Raw genomic sequence first — 19,940 nt, 5'->3', positions numbered from 1 at the left:
ATTATGTTACATAAATAGGGCACCCTGTCTCAAAAGGCCTCACAACCTAAAAAACAAAACAAAACAAAACAAAAACAAAACAGAACCCACAACAAAACCACCCTTAAGGTAGACACAAGCACTGGGCATTTCCCACACAGGGCTTTTAAAGCTCTTTAGTTCACATCTCCTCTTCATATATCGAGCAAATTTACCCTAAAGTCCCTGCGAGCTATCGGGGAGCACTTATCACACAATTTGGGTTTTCCACTATGTGTGGAAAAAGAGTGTGGCCCAACTGATATCTGGGGTAAAACCCCCCACACTTTTTGTGTCCTTTTTTGGGGACAACCTCGAGTTTGCTGTAAAGCCTGGCAGTAAACTTGTGGTAGAGCCTGCTGTGAGATGAATGCCCTGGAGAGATACTGTGCTGGGGTTGAATAGGGACAGTTGATCCCTGCCTGCTAAGTATGAGAGAACCACCGCTCTATTAGGTGTCTCTTTGCTCAGCATGGTATCTTTCTTGACCATATGCCTGCAATTAGTTACGGAGGCACTAAGCCTGTTCTCATGACCATAGATTCCTGGATAGAAGGAGTTAACCCAGGAATCTATGGTCATCTGGAGCACCAGGAGCCCTCCTGACACAGCAATTCCAAACCTGAGTAGCCCAGATGCGTTACCCAGGTTAAAAGTGATGTAGGACACAAAGAGAGGTGTCCTACCCTTTTGATTTGGTCATCTGTGCCGCCATCATGTTTTAAACTGTTCCTGGGAGCTGGGAGCCATGTTCCTCTTAAAGTTCTGTTGCTAGAGGGGCCAGGGAGAGGAGGGCTGTTGCTATACTACGGGTTGCCACTCTAATGCATGCACAATGCATTGTGGTGTATCTGGAAGACCCCGCTCTGGTCTTTACAATATGGGAGTGCACACCAGCCTGATCGTCTGGGAGTTGGATGGGTAGACCTAAATGGGAGTTTTGGTCAACAGGGAGGCACGGGATAAGAGAGTGCCTTCCTTCCAGCCCATCCCCTTATGGTTGTGTAAACAAACCTACTGTTTTGTAGTGGCTCTGATCTTTCCTGACTGGCAGGTTACAGGTGTTGATACTAAGGGACGCCTGCTTGATACTCCAACTTTTAACCTTGCTCTTAACCTAGGTTGTGTGGATCCATTTTAGTTGTGTTTTGGTCGTGGATCCATTTTGGTCATGTAGATCTATTTTCCTTTCCTGGCAGCTTCCGGAAACTAACAGGCCTGCAAACAATAGAGAGCTATGGCTACAGGGGCTGCCATCTGTGAATGTGCCACTCTGCAAAACATACTCTATGATCCTATGTTTGAAGCTGCTTCAGCAGGGCTGGGTCTGCCTCCTGACTCTTGTGGTTAATCAGAGGATGGCTGCTGATGGGATGAAGCTTGGTAGTCTACTGGCAGTGCAAAGCATGCTGGAAAGGCTTTCTTGGTCTTCGGAGGACCTTCTATGCTTCCAGCTCCCAATTTCAACAATGGAGGACTCACTGGGCATGTGTATGCTGGATTTGGTGGCCCAGACAGAGATTCTGATCATCTGTTGCTACTAGGGTAGGAGCTCTTTACCCCGCTCCGCCCCCCTACCTCATATGGTTGTGTAAAAGGCCCTACTTTGTATGTTGATGACATCCTGTGGGAAATCTCACTTTCATTCAAATATGAATAGACTGAATGTTCTCAAATAGTGCCTGGAATCAATCATGGGCTGGATGGGGGTTAAATCTGTACAAGACAGAGATTGTCCTAGTCAGGAGATCTGCTGATCCAGTGATAGGATATCAGGCTGCTCTGGACAGGGTGCATTCCCCTTGAAAAGCCAGGCTCTCAGCTTTAGGGTCAGCTTCAGCTTTACTAGCGAGGTAGCATGAGTGGCCCAAGGAGCTTTTGTTCAGTTTTGGTGGGTGTGCCAGTGGTGTCTGTTCCTGGTTTAAGCCACAGACATACATGTTGTTACCACCTCTTGATGGACTCCTGTAATGTGCTCTTCAAGGGCCTGGCATGGAAGACGCTTCAGAAGCTATAGCTGATACTCAGTACAGCTGCGAGGTTTCTAATGGCATTAGTTGCCCTGATCATATTAGTCTGCTAGATGCCGGAGGACAGGTCTCCTGTCCCTTTAATAGATGCACAGGAGAGAAAATTTCAGCAGATACAGCTTTTCTTCCCCTTGCTTGACAAGCTGCACCTGCTAAAATTTCCTCTTCTGCACATCTATTAAAGGGACAGGAGACCTATCTTCTTTTCCATATGGCAGCCCTACTGCTGTATCTACTACATTGATTATCAGGTGTTCCTGGGTGCAATTCAAGGTGCTGGTTATTAGGCCTGTGCAATATTGGATTTCCAGTATCGGAAATGGTCTAATGTTGGCAATATCAGAGATATCGGAAATAATTCTGATCTAATATAGGGAGGCTTATATCAGATCGGAATTATTCAATATGGTATCAGGTTTATCAGGTAAAATATTGGATGAATTAATATCGGCCCACAAAATGGTGGTGGAAATACAAAATGGAGCCTGCATCCCCTCCCACCCCTGATTGCAGCTTGGGGTGAGAGGAACCATCTTCTACCATCTATCTGCCTGCCTGCCTGGCCATGCATGCATATATTTATTTATTTAGATAATTTTACATTTAATTTCTTTGTACCATTTTCAAAAGCAAGTGGTAGATTCTTGAATGCTACATCACTTCCTTGTGATTCTTGGACATGACATAACTTACCCTGTGATTCTCGGATGTGACATCACTTTTTTTGCCACGATTCTTGGATGTCAGTACAGTTTCTGGTTTACTTTTAAAAATTCATGAAAAATCAATGGATGGACAGATTTAATTGAAATTAAATACACAATGTCCTGCAATCCTGGACTACATCTGGGCTTAATTTCAGAGCTCTTTGCTTAGCCATTTTGTTTGTTTGTTTCCCCCCATAGATTTTTATGGGGATTTTTACCAAAATGGGGATTTTTACCCTGCCACACACATTCTTTCTGTCTTCAAACAAAAGCTAAAGATTATCCTCTTTCAATGGACCTCTCCAAGTTCCCCTTGATTCTCTGCACTGTTATTTCTATTGCGCCTTTGCTGTCTTTCTGCATTCCTATGTCTTTGTGTTTTAATCTACGGTTTTCTAGGCTAGTTTTGTTTTAATTGTAAAACCTTGATCATTGAAAGATGGTTCCTGATTACTGACTGATATTCAGAGTAATGGCACAGTTGTGGAACAAGCAAAGTTCCATACTCCTTGACATTCTTTAAATTTCCCTAGGGAGCCCTAGAAAACAGAAATAAAAGCAAACAAAAAATGATTTCAATGTTTGCCTGCTGCACTTTTAATTAAAACATTGTCTCAGTTGCTCAGCATTCTGGTGGGTTTTTTTTTTTGTTTTTTGGGTGGTTTTTAGCTCTGTAAAATCTATGAGAAAAAATTGGGCAGGGTATATGCATATCTCTTCCTGAAAGAGAATCATTTTGGAGCAAATCTCTGTTTGAAAGAACTCCTGCATACCATATGTATCAGAAGGTTACATATGGTAACATATGGAGGTTACATATGGTTACATATGGTAACATATGGAGAGGAGAGCTGGTCTGAGGAGAGGAGAGCTGGTCTTGTGGTAGCAAGCATGATTTGTCCCCATAGCTAAGCAGGGTCTGCCCTGGTTGCATATGAATGGGAGACTTGATGTGTGAGCACTGCAAGATATTCCCCTCAGGGGATGAAGCCGCTCTGGGAAGAGCATCTAGGTTCCAAGTTCCCTCTCTGGCTTCTTCAAGATAGGGCTGAGAGAGATTCCTGCCTGCAACCTTGGAGAAGCCGCTGCCAGTCTGTGAAGACATACTGAGCTAGATAGACCAATGGTCTTACTCAGTATATGGCAGTTTCCTATGTTTCCTATGTTTAAGGTTGAATGTCAGAACATTCTAATGGAAGATATCACCATCTGGAGTAATCTTCATCATAGGTGCAATGGTGGAGAAGATAATGACCATGGCTGACATTTAGAGTAGATTTTCAAGGACACAGCAAGAGGCTGCATTCTCATAGTCAGATGTGGGGAGTGATTTTCACTGATCTCCCCTGCCTCAGCAAGTGATCTTTGACTTCCAGACATAAGTCCTTGAGTCACACAGTCTTAGAATTGTGCAGTTAACAGCCTCTGGCTGTGTTATGTCCTTGGAACATTGCTCTGGTGATTCAGCATTGGGTTAACATGACTACATAGTCTTTCTACATACATAGAATCTTTTCCACATTGACATATAGGATTAATAACAGTCCCTTATTCTTTCTTTCTTTCTTTCTTTCTTTCTTTCTTTCTTTCTTTCTTTCTTTCTTTCTTTCTGTTGTTTATTCAATTTCTATACCATTTTGTTATTAGCAGGGACATCACTTATTTTAGCCCAAAACTGTCTGTCCCTTGTGGATTGCAATTTGGTTGAGGGAAGCTGGTGGCCCAGTCTGGTCCCAGCTTCTCGCTCCAGGGTACTCTGTTGAGGAGCAGGTGTGGGGACGTGGGCAGGGAAGTGGAGTGGCTGTGGTCTATAGGAATAATCTCTCCCTGACCAGGATCCCTGTGGAAGTGTCTGACCATATTGAATGTGTGTACCTAAGTTTGGGGACCAGGGATAGACTGGGACTTCTGTTGGTGTACTGATCACCCCACTGCCCGATGGAGTCCCTAAATGAGCTGACAGACTTGGTCTTGGGTTTGGCATTGGAGTCTCCCAGGCTTGTGGTGCTGGGGGACTTCAATGTCCACTTTGGGACTGATTTGTCTGGGGCAGCTCAGGAGTTCATAGCAACCATGACAATTATGGGACTATCCCAAAGAGTCTCGGGACTGACGCACATTGCAGGTCACACGCTTGATTTGGTATTTTACTCTGATCAGGGTGGTGTTCCGTGGGTGCGGACTCCTGTGATTTCCCCATTGTCATGGATGGACCACAATCAGGTTAAGGTTGGACTCACAGTCACACCCCACCATCACAGGGGTGAGGGGCCCATTAGAACTGTCTGCCCGAGAAGGTTATTGGATCCAATAGGGTTCCAAGAAGCCTTGTAGGGATTTAGTGTTGGCTCTGCTGGTGATCCTATTGATGCCCTGGTGGAGAACTGGAACAGCAAGCTCACCAGGGCAGTGGACATGATTGCACCTAAGTATCCTCTCCAACCCGCTTCAAAATTGGCCCCTTGGTATACAGAAGAACTATGGCTGCTGAAGCGGCAAGGTAAATGACTGGAGTGCAAGTGGAGGAAGACTCAACTCGAATCTGACAGATTACAACATAGAGCACATTTGAAGATCTATGCTCTGGCAATACGGGCAGCAAAGAAGTAATTCTTTTCAGCCCGTATTGTGACTGCAAGTTCACATCTGGTGGAGTTGTTCAGGGTTGTGAGAGGGCTAGTGAGTACCCCTCCTCCCTCGAATCAGAATTTGGAACCATCTGTTATCCACTGTGATGTGTTCAATGAATTTTTGAATCTCTCTTATTCAGGCCGACTTGGATTTAGACCCCACAATTACTGCAGTGTCTGAATCGAAGGTGTCCACAATTCCTCTTATATGGTTAGGCTGGATCAGTTTCACTTTGTGACTTGTGAGGATATGTGAGCATGCTTGGAGCGATGCAGCCTACCACCTGTTCTCTTGACCCTTCCCCGACATGGCTAATACTATCTAGCAATAGCACTTACATTTATATACCGCTCTATAGCCGAAGCTCTCTAAGCGGTTTACAATTATTTAGCATATTGCCCCCAACATTCTGGCATGGAGGTTGTTGTAGAAGGCCTAATAGAGATAATAAATGCTTCTCTGAGGGAGGGCAGGGTCCCTCCTTGCCTCTAAGGAGGCAATTATTAGACCACTTCTGAAAACGCCTGCCCTGGATTACTCAGAGCTGAGCAACTGTAGGCCTGTCTCCAACCTTCCGTGACTTGGCAAGGTAACTGAGAGGGTGGTGGCCTCCCAACTCGGATCAAACTGATTATCTAGACTCGTTTCAGACCTGTTTTTGGGTGGGCTATGTGGTGGAGACTGCCTTGGTTGGCCTGATGGATGATCTCCAATTGGGAATTGAAAGAGTAAGTGTGACTCTTTTGGTCCTTTTGGACCTCTTGGTGGCTTTCAATACTATCGATCATAGTATCCTTCTGGAGCTTCTGAGCGGTTGGGGGTGGGAGGCACTGCTTTGCAGTGGTTCCACTCTTGCCTCTCAGGAAGATTCCAGATGGTGTCTCTTGGGGACTGTTGTTCTTCAAAAACTGAACTTGGGTATGGTGTCCCTTAGGGCTCCATATTGTCTCCGATGTTGTTTAACATCTACATGAAATCGCTGGGAAAGATCATCAGGAGGTTTGGTGCAGGGTGTTATCAGTATGCTGATGATACCCAAATGTTTTTCTCCATTTCAACATCATCAGGAGAAGGCATAACTTCCCTAAATGCCTGCCTGGAGGCAATGATGGGCTGGATGAGAAGTAATAGGCTGAGGCTTAATCCAGGTAAGACGGAGGTACTTATTGTGCAGGGCTGGAACTCGGGATGATTTTGTTCTGCCTGTTCTGGATGCGGTCACACTTCCCTAAAAGGAACAGGTACGCAGAGTCTGGGGGTGCTTCTGGTCACAAAACTCTCCCTGGTGTCCCAGGTTGAGGCAGTGGCCAGAGGTGCCTTTTATCACCTTCGGCTGATATGCCAGCTGCATCTGTTTCTTGAGATAAATGACCTCAGAACAGTAGTACATCTGCCGGTCATCTCCAGACTTGACTACTGCAATGTGCTCTATGTGGGGCTGCCTTTGTACGTAGTCTGGAAACTGCAGTTAGTGCAGAATGAGGCAGCCAGGTTGGTCTCTTGGTCATCTTGGAGATTCCATATTGCTCCCATATTGAAGGAACACTGGCTGCCAATATGTTTCCAGACAAAGTACAAGATTTTATTTATAACCTATAAAGCCATAAACAGCTTGGGCCCTGGGTATTTAATACAATGTCTTTGCTATGAACCACACCACCCATTGAGATCATCTGGAGAAGTTTGTCTGCAGTTGCCACCAGCTTGTCTGGTGGCTACCCAGGGACGGGCCTTCTCTGTTGCTGCTCCGAGGCTTTGGAAGAACACGCTTCCTGCTGAAATAAGAGCCTCCTCATCTCTTACAATTTTTAAGAAGGCAGTCAAGACGCATTTGTTCACCCAGGCTTTTAATTAGATATTGTTTTAATTGTGCTTTAATAGTTTTAACGTTTTAAATTTAATTGTTGAAATGGTTTAATCTTTTTCTTGGTTGTTTTTATTGTTTTGTTGTAAACCGCCCAGAGAACTTGCGTTCTGGGTGATATAAAAATGTGTTTGATTATTAATTAATTACAAAATAATTAATGAGCCCCAACTCCTTTCCCTTCTCCCTCCCTAACAGAGTATTTTGTGGTTCTGATGGGCTGCACGGTTAGGGCTGTCAGCATTAACATTAACATTAACAAAAACCTGAACATTAACAGCCATCAGTGATTGGCTAACAACATTATCCAGGCATCAGGATCATGAAAATCATGCAAGCAATGAATATGAGATAGTGCTTGTGTTTTTACCTTTTACTGGCTAACAATGATTCTTTTTCTAAAAAACAAAACTGCATCACACCTAGTTTGGCTAACCATGGTTATATCAATAAGCAGATGAGAAGCAATCTAAGTTGTAACTTATACTGTAGTTTAAGCTGAAAGTGGCAAAAACAGCACTCAGGCTCCCAGTTACTCCTGCATACTCTCTGCCTCCTGTCTCTTATCTGAGCAGTGGAATGTTGGCAATCTGGACATACCTATCAAGGAACTCCTTCATGACTGCTATATAATACTAACTGCTCCTTTTCTTAGACAAGGTGTGGTGGTGGTGGGGCGGCCCATTGACATTAGAAATTCCTGTATGGGCCAGATTTTTTACAGCAGTGATTACAAAACTGGATTAGTGCAGCCTGAGTGTATTTCAGTTGTGGTGAATTTGCCCCACTCAGACTTGTGAAACATAAGGGTGGGTAAACTGACTAAGCAGAGGTGGCTGTGGGGTAGGGCTTGAAAGCCATCAGAGCATGCACATGGCTGGCTTCAGCTCCTGAGCAGCATCCCAGGTGTTCTTCACAATATGTGCTTGGTGGGGGGGGGTGCTGTTAGTTTGGAGGAGGCCCTTCTGATTAAGGTGGTCCTTGGCAGAGGGCAATATGGCAGTGAGAGTAGGACGTGCCAAATGAGGGGAAGGTGCACTGGCTGTATCAAAGCCATCATGCCCTCAAGTCCAATCCAAGGAGACCCCAGTAACTCTCCCAGAAGCCCAGCTTGCCTGAGGCTGGTATTATTAAATGCCAGGTCCATAAATACATCATTGGGAGAGGGCATAACCTCCCTAAATGCCTGTCTGGAATCAGTAATGGGCTGGATGAGGGATAACTAACTGATATTGAATCCAGATAAGACGGAGGTACTCATCGTGCGGGGTCGAAACTCGGGAGACGATTTTGATCTGTCTGTTCTGGGTGGGGTCACACTTCCCCAGAAGGAACAGGTACGCAGTCTGGGGGTGCTTCTGGATCCAAGTCTCTCCCTGGTGTCCAGGGTTGAGGCAGTGGCCAGAGGTGCCTTCTACCAGCTTTGGCTGATATGCCAGCTGCGTCTGTTTCTTGAGATAGATGACCTCAAAACAGTGGTACATCCGCTGGTAACCTCCAGGCTAGATTACTGTAATGCACTCTATGTGGGGCTGCCCTTGTATGTAGTCCGGAAACTATACATCTGGTCCAGAATGCGGCATCCAGACTGGTCTCTGGGTCATCTAGGAGAGACCATATTACTCCTGTATTGAAGGAGTTACACTGGCTGCCGATATGTTTCTGGGCAAAATACAAGGTGTTAGTTATCCTCTATAATAAAGAGCTTGTGTGTGCGCCCGTGTCTCTGCGCCTGTGTCTTCCTCGGCAATTCTGGGCATGCGCGGAGCGCATGCTCAGAACATCTGAGGAAGATACGGCCGCAGGCACCAGGCGGCCATGTTGATCGGCCTGGCCGAGGGGAGGCCAGAGGCGGCCACGGGGAGGCCAGAGGCGGCCACGGGGAGGCCAGAGGCGGCCACGGGGAGGCCAGAGGCGGCCACGGGGAGGCCAGAGGCGGCCACGGGGAGGCCAGAGGCGGCGGCAGGTCCGGCCCGGACCCAAGGAGAGCAGAGGACAGAGGCGGCGGCGGGTCCGGACCGGCCGCAGGGGCGGCGGAGGAATCTGGGTGAGACGGCGGCAGAGCCGCCGCCTCGGCCAAAGGAGGGTGGCGGGCCCAGAAGAGGCACTGGCGGATTCGGCGAAGGCTTCAGCAGCTGGCTTCTCAGGGTCCCAGCCGCGGAGCAGGCAGCGGCCTTGGCAAGGGTGTTGGCGGTGGCCTCGGCAGCTTCTCAGCCGCAGAATGGGGCCTGGCGGCTTGGCCTTCCTCATGGGTGGCGGCTTCAGCGGTGGCGTCCCGGCTCGGAGGGGTGCCCAGCGTTCCGGCCTGTTGTCAAAGCCCGGCTTCGGCAGTTGAGGGCTTTAGCCCTCTTGGTCTGTCCTTTCCTCCCCCGCATCCCCCTCCTCCCCGGGTGTCCTCCGATGGGTTTAGGGGCTGGCTCGATGTGGCTTTAGCCCTCCCTGCCTGTGGCTTCCCCTCTCCCACTCCCCTCCTCTCCCCTTCTCTGTTGGTCTCCCTAGCTGGGGTGGTTTCTGGGAGGGATCCGGGCAGCGGGACTTTCCTGCTCGCCACACGGGAGGAGCAGCAGCGGCGGCCTGGTAAGTAGAACTTTCAAAATAGAGGGGGAGGGGGAAGGGCAGGAGGGAGTGGGGCAGGGGAGGGGGAGGGGCAAGAGGGAGTGGGGCAGGGGGAGGGGGAAGGGCAGGAGGAAGTGGGGCAGCGGGGAGGGGGAAGGGCGAGAGGGGCAGCGGGAGGGGAAGGGCAAGAGGGAGTCAGGCAGGGGGAGGGGGAAGGGCAAGAAGGAGTGGCGGAGTGGGAAGGGCAAGAGGGAGTGGGGCAGGGGGAGGGGGAAGGGCAAGAGGAAGTGGGGCAGGGGGAAGAGGGAAGGGCAAGAGGGAGTGGGGCAAGAGGGAGTGGGGCAGGGGGAGGGGGAAGAGCAAGAGGGAGTGGGACAGGAGGAGGGGAAAGGGCTAGAGGGGGAGGAGGAGGGGAAAGGGTGAGGGGGGAGGGGGGAGGGGGAAGGGCAGGGCAAGAGGGAGTGGGGATGGCAGGAGGGACTGGGGCAGGAGGCTGACAGGAAGGGGAGGGTGAGAGAGAGGGGTGGGAGGGGGAGGGAGGGCAAGAGATTGGGGTGGGAGGGAGAGGAAGAGAGGCAAGAGTGTGGGGCAGAAGGGAGGGAGGGAGAGTGGGACAGGAGAGAGAAGGGAACAGCCAGCTCCAAAGAACGAGCCCGTTAATATAACGGCCTTAAGAGGAGTGTGGCAGGGGGGAGGGGCAAGAGAGAGTGGGACAGGGGGAGGGGAGGGGCAAGAGAGAGTGGGGGAGGGGAAGGGGCAAGGGGGAGTGGGGCAGGGGGAGGGGCAAGAGGGAGTGGGGGAGGGGGAGGGCAAGAGAGAGTGGGGTGGGGAGGGGGAGGGGCAAGAGGGAGTGGGGGAGGTGGAGGTGGAAGGGCAAGAGGGAGTGTGTCAGGGGGGAGGGGGAGGGCAAGAGGGAGTGGGAAAGGGGGAGGGAGAGGGCAAGAGATTGGGGTGGGAGGGAGGGGAAGAAAGACAAGAGTGTGGAGCAGAAGGAAGGGAGGGAGAGTGGGGCAGTACTCTCGGAAAAGGGCCCCCACTCTTGGCCAGAGGAGGCGGTGGGCCCGGCCGGGTGGAGGCGGCGGCGGAGGTATGGAGGAGGAGGAGGCTGGCTTCAAAGCTCTACTAGCGCCCGTTATTTTAACGGGCTTAAAAATACTAGTAACCTATAAAGCCCTAAACAGCGTGGGCCCTGGGTATTTACGAGAACATCTTCTTTGATATGAACCCCACCGCCCATTGAGATAATCAGGAGAGGTCCGTCTGCATTTGCCACCAGCTCGTCTGGTGGCCACTCAGGGATGGGCCTTCTCCGTTGCTGCCCCGAGGCTTTGGAATGTGCTCCCTAGTGAAATAAGAGCCTCCCCATCTCTGACAATTTTTAAAAAGTCTTTAAAGACGCATCTGTTCACCCAGACTTTTAACTGATACTGTTTTGATTGTTTTAAATGTTGTTTTAGAATATTGTTTCAAAGAAATTTTAAATTGTTGTGTTTTAAATTTCTTGTTTTTCTTTTTAATTAATGTTTAATGTTTTTATCTTGTTGTAAACCGCCCAGAGACATAAGTTTTGGGCAGTATAAAAATATGTAAAATAAAATAATAAAATAAATTAAATAAATCTAACAATAGCATCTGTACCTCCTTCCATATTGGAGCATTAGTGTGCAGAATACATTTCCTGTGGGAAATTCAGATCCATTTACAGTTGGCACTGTGCCTTGCAGGAGTGCAGCAGACAGAAATATACCAGGAAATTGTAGGAAATTGTGTAGGAAATTGTGGGTAGATTGTAGATATGTTGAATTTATGCCTAGATATTTACTACTGAGGCGGCACTTTGAGGAAGCCCTGTGGAATAAATGCATCTTGTAGAGAAGCATCAGGTAGGAATTCATCAGGGGCATCTCAAGGAAGTGATTGGGGAAGCTCCACCCATTGAATTCCTGCCTGGGCACACCCTTTTTTCAAGCTGAAAGACCAAGGCAAAGTGTGGGGGCATGGATCCTAAGCTATAAATCCAGTGTAATATAAGAGACTGGACAAAGTATTTATTGCTTATGTGGCATGGAAATTAAGGTGATCACATTAACTCAGAGTTTCTACATTTTTAAAAGTGTGATTGAAAATCCTAATAATCTTAACTCTCATCTTAAACCTAAGGGTTTTCTTTGCTATTTGAATATGTTTGCACACAAAAAAGGAGCATTTTTGGTCAGAAGCACACTTCTATAGCACACATCTGCCTGCATGTGTACCATAGTATGGCTCTCAGCTTCCCAGACAAATCAACTTAGCAGTTTCTTCTTCAGAAGCAATCTCCCATCTTTAAGGACATGAGGACAAGATCCTAGTTTTCTACATTCTGTTGATTGCTGTCCTTTCTTTGACTCTCCAACAGGGCTGCACAACATATGGCCCATCGGCCAGATCTGGCCTGTGGGGACATTTTGACTGACCCACAGTGAAAACATTTTGACTGACCATTTTGACTGACCCCGCTACCACCCACCCACCTCTGATGCCAACAGCCGCATATGAGGACATATGGGATAAGAAGGATTGGCAGCCTTTCAGAAATGATGGGCCAAGTCTTTTTTCAGAGTTTTGCATGCCACTAAGGGCCTCAGAACTGCAGGACTGGAAGTTGTTTCCATTCTTCCCAGGAGCAACTTGTATGGTTGGCAGGTAGATCAGGCCTCTGGTTAGTGCATCAGCCCAGCTCGGAGGGCTGGTCTACCCAGGTAGACCAGTCCTCTGAGGTGGGCAGACATGCTAAATCCAGAGCGGAAGGCTGATCTACCCGCCAACCCCAATTGGTAGACCAGCTCTCCCCAGAAAAATGGGCTAAATGGCACTCAAATCACCCAAGTAGATTTGCGTTGAATCGGAGGTGATTTTGCTCGACCCTGAATCAGGCCCTCTATTTTGAGGGTGATTTGATTCAAAGTCAAACCCCAAATCACCCCCAATTTGACCTGAATCAGTTTGAGCTCAAATCTAATTGCACATCCCTAATGTGAACTAGGCCCCAGACATTTTATGAAAGGAGCCATGTCATGAAAAGTCTCCACTTTCTCAGAGATGGAATAGCACCAGGTCAGCAGGCAACAATGGTGTGGTCCCCACAAAGAGAAGACGATTCCAGTGATTGCTAGAGACTAAGATGCTCATAATCCTGAAGAAACTGGCCCTCACATCATACTCACCACATTCCCATAAGTGGAACTGGGGATTAAGAAACAGAAAGTCTCTTGTTCAAATCTCACCTCTGTCAGGAGATCACTGACTGGTTCCTCAGCTTTGGCTCTCTCTCTGCAGTATGAGAATAATAATATTTATGCTGTCTCAACAGTATCACTGGTTTCATATGCATACAAAGCAGCAAATCATGTTAATATGGTTAGTCTTTCTGTTGGTTTATGTAAGTCTAGCAAAATTACTTCATCTATGTGACATAAAATTAAAACAGAAGCTACTCTAATCATGTAAGCAGAGAATGGCCAGTAGAATCTGTTTAGCAATCAAGTATGTATGTATTCATTAATTTTTATATTGCCTTTCATTAAAATAATCTCAAGGCAGTTTACAAAACATTTAAAACAATCTCTCTCTCTCTCTCTCTCTCTCTCTCTCTAAAATGCTTAGGTGGTACGTGGCAAGCCCTACCCCTGCTGAAGCCATGACCAATGAAAATGGGGGCCTGTGCCTGGAGGAGGAGGAGGAGGAGGAGACACAGATAGGAAGCTGCTATGGTGGGCGAGATGGTGGCAGCTGGGATGTGTCCGGAAGGGTACAGCGCTCCAGCGGCATGGGCGGCGGAGAGGGGAAACTGAGGTGGGCATGGCTGTGGAGATGGCAGCGGGGGGTGGGGGGTGCAGCCGGCGGTGCTTGGCCCTGGCTGAGGAGAGGGGAGACTGAGGTGGGGATGATGGTGGAGGTGGCAAAAGCTTCTTCTGTGGGTCCTCCTGCCGCCCAAATGACAGGTCGAGCCGTTTTTGGCCCATTTCAGGGCTCCCTGTGTACGTGTGAAGGAAGGAGCTTTTGCTGCCTGGATGGCGGGGGCAGCAAAAGGGGGGGGGGGCGGGAAGAGAAGGCGGAGCAGGGGGCCGGATAGGCCCATGGGGGTTAGAGGCAGGGAGAACTAGAGTGCAGAGTCTCTGCAATGGCCTAGCTAGTAAATTAATATGGAGGCTCAGATCATGGATGTCACTCGAAAGGCCTTTTTTCAGTTATGCCAAATATGGTAGCTAGCCCCTTATCTGTCCCCTCTGGACTTGACCACTGTGATCCATGCGACGGTCACTTCTAGGTTCGATTATTGCAACTCGCTCTATGTGGGGCTGCCACTGCCTAACTCAGAGATTGCAACTGGTGCAGAATGCAGGGGCCGAGGTCCTTACTAAGGCGCCTTGGCGAGCATATGTGACACCTTTGCTCTTTCAGCTGCACTGGTTGCCGGTTGAGTCCTGGGTTAGATTTAAGGTATTGACTTTAACATTTAAAGCCCTACATGGTATGGGCCCTCCATATCTCCAGGACCGCCTTGTTCAATATGTCCCTCGCCAGGAAAGTTGAGCAGGCCTGTCCTAGAGGGAGTGTTTCCAGAGCTCCCTGGGGCTGCAGTGTTGGGAGGGAACCAAGACAATAAGCTTGGGGGGAACCCAAAGCCACCTATGAGACCAAACCAAAGCCACCTCTGAGACCAAATATAGGCCTCCCTATATACAATAGGGAATTGTTTAGACGGGTCTGTCTCAGTCAGAGAACCAACCTAGACTGCTGGAGTTACATAAACCAACAGGAAGACTAAATGATATTAACATGGTTTGCTGCTTTGCATGCACAGTAGACTTGTGGTGCTGCTCAGGCAGCACAATACTCACTTACCTTTACAGGGTTGCTGTAAGGGTTACAGCAAGAAAATACCTAAGAAGTGCTTTGAACTGACAGGGCTAGACCCAGTGGGCTGGAATTACAAGGAAGCAGATTTAGGCTAGACACCAGCTAGAATTTCCTAACTGTAAGGACTGTTTGGCAGTGGAGCAGTCTTCCTTGTGAAGTGGTGGGTTCTCATTCACTAGAGGTTTCCAAACAGAGACCGGCCATCTGGCCATCTGTCAGGGATACTGTAGCAGTATCTGGAGCATGGAGCAGGGAGTTGGACTAGATTACAGGGATTCTCAGTGTTGGATCCCCATATGTTATTGGACTTCAACTCCCATAATCCCCAACCAAAGGCCACTGGGGCAGGGGATTATGGGAGCTGAAGTCCAATAACATCTGGGGACCCAACGTTGAGAACCCATGGACTAGACAACCTCCATGCTCTCTTCAAACTATCATTTTATGATTCTAGGAAGTGCTGTACAGTTGCTAACTATTATGATGATAGAAGCTTTTTTAATTTGAAGAGTAACTGAAATGTCTGGAGCCCTTCTAGCCTTACACCCCAGGTTGTAATCTAGGCTGACTGGCCCTAAATCCAGTCCTGGGCAGGGCTCTCATATAGGCCAGAGTGCTAGTACTTCTCCTGTTAGAAATATTACATTTTCATCACTTCCCTAGGAGCATTCTAAGGAAACAGTCCAAAAGTTTATTTTTGAAATGTTTAAAGATGCAAGTTTTGGGTGGTAGGTTTTGGGCGGTACACAAATATGTCGAAGGAAGGACAGAAAAGGAAGGAAGGAAGGAAGGAAATGGCTGACAACCAGGATTAATTATTCAACAGAAGTCCAACTGGAATTACATTGTCCTTTTAGAGTACCCCTTGAGTGATCCAAAAGACTTAAGATTGAGTAATTGAGCCTGGTTGTCAGCCAATAGCTTTAACTCCGTATATTCTGCATTACTCACCTCCAAACATTCTGTCACTGTAACATTGCTGCTTCTGCTTTTTAACAAAGAAGTTCTCAAAGCAGTTTACATAGAAAAAAGAATAGGAATGAGAAAATAGTTCTCAAGAGGGTCACAATCTAAAAAGAAATACAAGACAGGCCCCAGCAGTAGCCACTGGAGGGATGCTATGTTGGGGCTGAATAAGGCCAGTTGCTCTCCCCCTGCTAAATATAAGGAAATCAACACTTTAAAAGGTGTCTCTTTGCCCATTTAGCAAGGGTGCCTTAAGTCCTTGGTCACCAAATAGCTTTACCTCAGTTTATTTATGAATCATGCATATATCCTGCCCTTTCTCCAACAAGCATGGGTCAGTGTACAAACAGGTTACCCCAACTGATCCTCAGAAAAGGGTATATCCCACACCTTTGTACAACAACTCAGTGAGGTAGGCTAGGTTGAGAGAGAATGATGGACACAGGTGTACAGAGTGAGCTTTATAAGTGAGTGGAGATATGAACCAAGGTCTTTGTGGTCCACTTTTAAAATCCTATCCATTACTACAAGGCTGACTCACACATGGGTATGAACAGTCATGTGGGGTCACACTGGAATAAGATAATCAAGGGCGGCATCAGAAGAAGTATGGAAAGGGAAATCACTGTCATGGTGATATATGCATGTTGGCATGGTGATACTAACACAATGTTGCCTATCCCATAACAATAAGGGGAAGGAAATCCCCTGGTGACATGACAAGATAAGTATTTGTATTTAGTTTTGTGTAATTTATTGCATGTTATTATGGGGAGTTTTCTGGAAGATACACTTTAAAATAAAATAAACTAATAGATGGGGAAGACATGGGAATCTGCAGGACTTTTTCCAGGGGTGGGGGTGAAGTTAGAGGTGTGCACAAAACTGGCTTGCCTGGTTCGGTTCGAGTCCAGAGCACCCCACAGAGGCAGCAAAGTTACCCCGGGCCTGGCAGTGAGTTAATTAAAAAAACAAAAAACCTTTTCAAACCCTGGACAAGCTCCCAACTGGCGGCGGGGGGGTGGGGTGGGGGCAGTTCAGCTTGAGGTCAAGCCAAACCAGGCCCAGTCCGGCTCAAAGGCAAACCCTTGCGCCGAATGGGTTCAATGGTGAACTGGCTCGATCTTGAGCCAATTCACACATCCCTAGGTGGCGGTGGAGCAAAATATGCACATTGAGTGTATGTACATAGAAATCAAAACACCACAGGCTGTATCCAATGTTAATATTGGCTCAATCTGCAGTGAGGCAGCGGGGAGTTGCCCTTTGCTCCCCCTTGCCCAGGGGGGAAGTGAAAGGTAGCCTAAATCTGCAATAAACAAACAAACAGAGATAGGAAGCTGGGTAACGTCCCCTCCTTTCCTATCTCCTCCTTTTCTCAGGTACAGAAAGGGCTGTTACCCCAAATCTCCTTCAGAAGAGAGTCTGGTGTTCACACACCAGCCAAACCTAGAAGGAAAACATGGAGGCATGTCATGTGAACCTGCGTCAAAAGCAAACCCGAGTGCAGAGGGGAGGGGCTGCTTCCCTCAATGCCACGAGTGTGATTCGAAGTGGCTTCGCTCAACATTTACCCCGCAGCAAGAAGCCATGTGCTAACAACTCCCTGGACTTTGATCTCCATACCGTTGCAAACTGCTGAGCCTCTAAGATGTGAGTTATGTTTCATGCTAGGAAGAAAAACAAAAGCTTTGGAAACCAGTGGAAATTTGTTTGTTTGAGTGGCACTAACTGGAGCCATCTCTCAATCCAGAACAGGGTCCACAGATTTCTGCTGGCCTATGTGCTGCTCTAGAAGGGAAAGATGGCTCTGGGATTTAGTCCTTGTTATCACAGTGAATCCTCTACCCTCATTGCAATGTGGGAACAGGCCTCTCCTCTCCTCCACAGTTATTTGCTGGGAAGGAGCTGCTCTCTATACTCGACATTGTTTTTGAAGTTGAATGGTAGAGGTGAGTCTCAGCTCTGAACTTCAGAGGAGGAAAGCAGCAGTGAGGCTTATTGCTGCCATGCTTAGGCTGACACTCACCAGAAGATGGGAGGAATGACTACCTCATGATTGTGGCGAGTGGATTTGTCAGTGCTTGTCTGGGACCCATAACCTCAGACAGCTGGAGTTGTGCTGGAGATGTGCTGGCTAGGCCAAGCCCTGAGAAGAGGGGAAGGGCCCCACAAGTTGTACTGCATCATGTCTTACATGCAGTCAGATCACTGGTCCATCTATCCCATTGTGTATACCAAACAGCAACAGCTCTTCAAGGTTTCAGGCAGGAGTCTTTCTCAATCCTATCTGGAGATGCCAGAAACTGAACCGGGGTCCCTCCGTATGCAAAGCAGGTACTCTGCCATGGTTATACCTCCACTTGTTGTCCCTTGGGAGATGTTCACTCCATCACCAGGAGGCTTTACAGACAGGGCTTCTACCCTGAATCTCCTTCGGGAGAGGGTATGGGCATTCACACAACAGCCAAACCTACCCTGAAGTCCCTTCGAGATCCTTGGACCCACTCCACACATAAATCGGGCTTCGTCTTGCAAATTCTAGCTTATCTCGGTGTATTTCTGGGTTTTTAAAATGCTGTTTTTAAGCTACTTTTTCTGAAAACGCCAGAGCAAATAGGGAGAGGCATTTTATCAGTAGCATGATAAAAGAGATACTCTCTTTACAAATGCAGATGTAGCTCTTTAGTAATCTCCTCCCCCCATTGGCTAGAAGCAAAACACGGAGGCATGCCATGCAAACTTGCATCAAAATAAAACCTGAGAACAGAGGGGAGGGGCTGCTTCCCTCAATACCATGAGTGCAATTTGAAGTGGCTTTGCTCAACATTTACCCCGCAGCATGAAGCCATGTGCGAAGAACTCCCTATTCTCATTGAGGGAAGCCAGACAGCAGGGGATGATGGGAAACTCCGACCGTTCCCATACAGTGATTTTACTTGCTTCACCATGGGAAGGGCAGGTGTGCATTCGGGCACAGGGCGGATTTACTTTGAAGTCCATGCGAGATATCGGGGAGCACTCTATACACAATTTGGGTTTCCCCCTACACATAGTCTCTGTGCTAAAAAGTTCCAATTTTTACAGCGGCTTTTGGGGATACTTTGAAATATCCAATATACACAGAGGTTTCTTCTGAGATGTATGGAGGGGTCATGCTGATAGCCTTTTCTTAATGTTACACTTTTTTCATTAAAAAAAATTGTTTGTTGATCTTTCAGAACATTGTTCTATGTACCTGCACACTGCATTTTGTTTTCCTCTTTTAACACATATCTCTTTTTTTCCTTTTGAATAGTTTCCTGACTCTGACTCCCAGTGATACTTTATGAAGAACATAAGGAACCTTTTCTTAAAGCCTTACTTTTAAAAAAACACATTTGCATGGTGTGCTTGCAGAACATTGTAAGCACCCGCACCTGCACAGGGTGGGTGCATGCAATGTTCCACAAGATCACTAAACAAATGGAAAAAAACAAAACAAAAACCTCAAAGCAGAAAGTAGGGGTGTGAATTTTGGAATTTTGATTTGGATCTAAATCGAAACACCCCTGTTTTGTTTTGTACCTGAATTTTCTGAATCCAAATTGCCCCTGTTTCATTTTGTAGCCCAATTTTCCGAATCCAAATCCGATTCAATTCGGAGTAAGAAAAGGGTCCCAGGTCAAAAAGAGTGGGGTGGTGATGGTAGTGCCCAATGGGTGGAAGCTACCATCCAAATTTCAAAGGAATTGGGGGAAGGGCTGGTTTTTTTTCTGAATTTTTTTTAAGTTTACGCATCTTTAAGAATTTTCCCATAGGTAATAATGGGGATTCCAGAAAATGTATCACTTCACATCGAGGGGAAAGGGGTGGCCCAGAGTGGAGTGTGGTGGGTGGTAGTGCCCAGTGGGGGCAAGGAAGGTACCAGAATTATTTCAAAGGAATTGGGCAAAGGGCTGATTTTTTGTGATTTGTTGAAGTTTATGCATCTTTAAGATTTCTCCCATAGGGAATAATGGAGGTTTCACCAGCCCCATAACTCCACTTTGGGGGCACCAGGGTGGCCCAGGGTGAGTGGTGGTGTAGTGCACATAGGGTGCCAACCACCCCCATACCCACAAGCCCATGGGGTACTGGGTTTTGTTGTTTCTGAGGTGTTAAGTGTAGATTCTCTGGTAGCATATCAGATTTTCAGTGAAAAACAAGAATCCACTCTCATATGCTACCAGAGAATCTACACTCAGAACAGCTCAGAAACAACAGAACCCAGCACCCCATGGATTA

The sequence above is a fragment of the Hemicordylus capensis genome, chromosome 2 (assembly GCF_027244095.1).
Source record: "Hemicordylus capensis ecotype Gifberg chromosome 2, rHemCap1.1.pri, whole genome shotgun sequence".
Classification (NCBI taxonomy): Eukaryota; Metazoa; Chordata; class Lepidosauria; order Squamata; family Cordylidae; genus Hemicordylus; species Hemicordylus capensis.
This window is presented reverse-complemented; position numbering follows the sequence as displayed.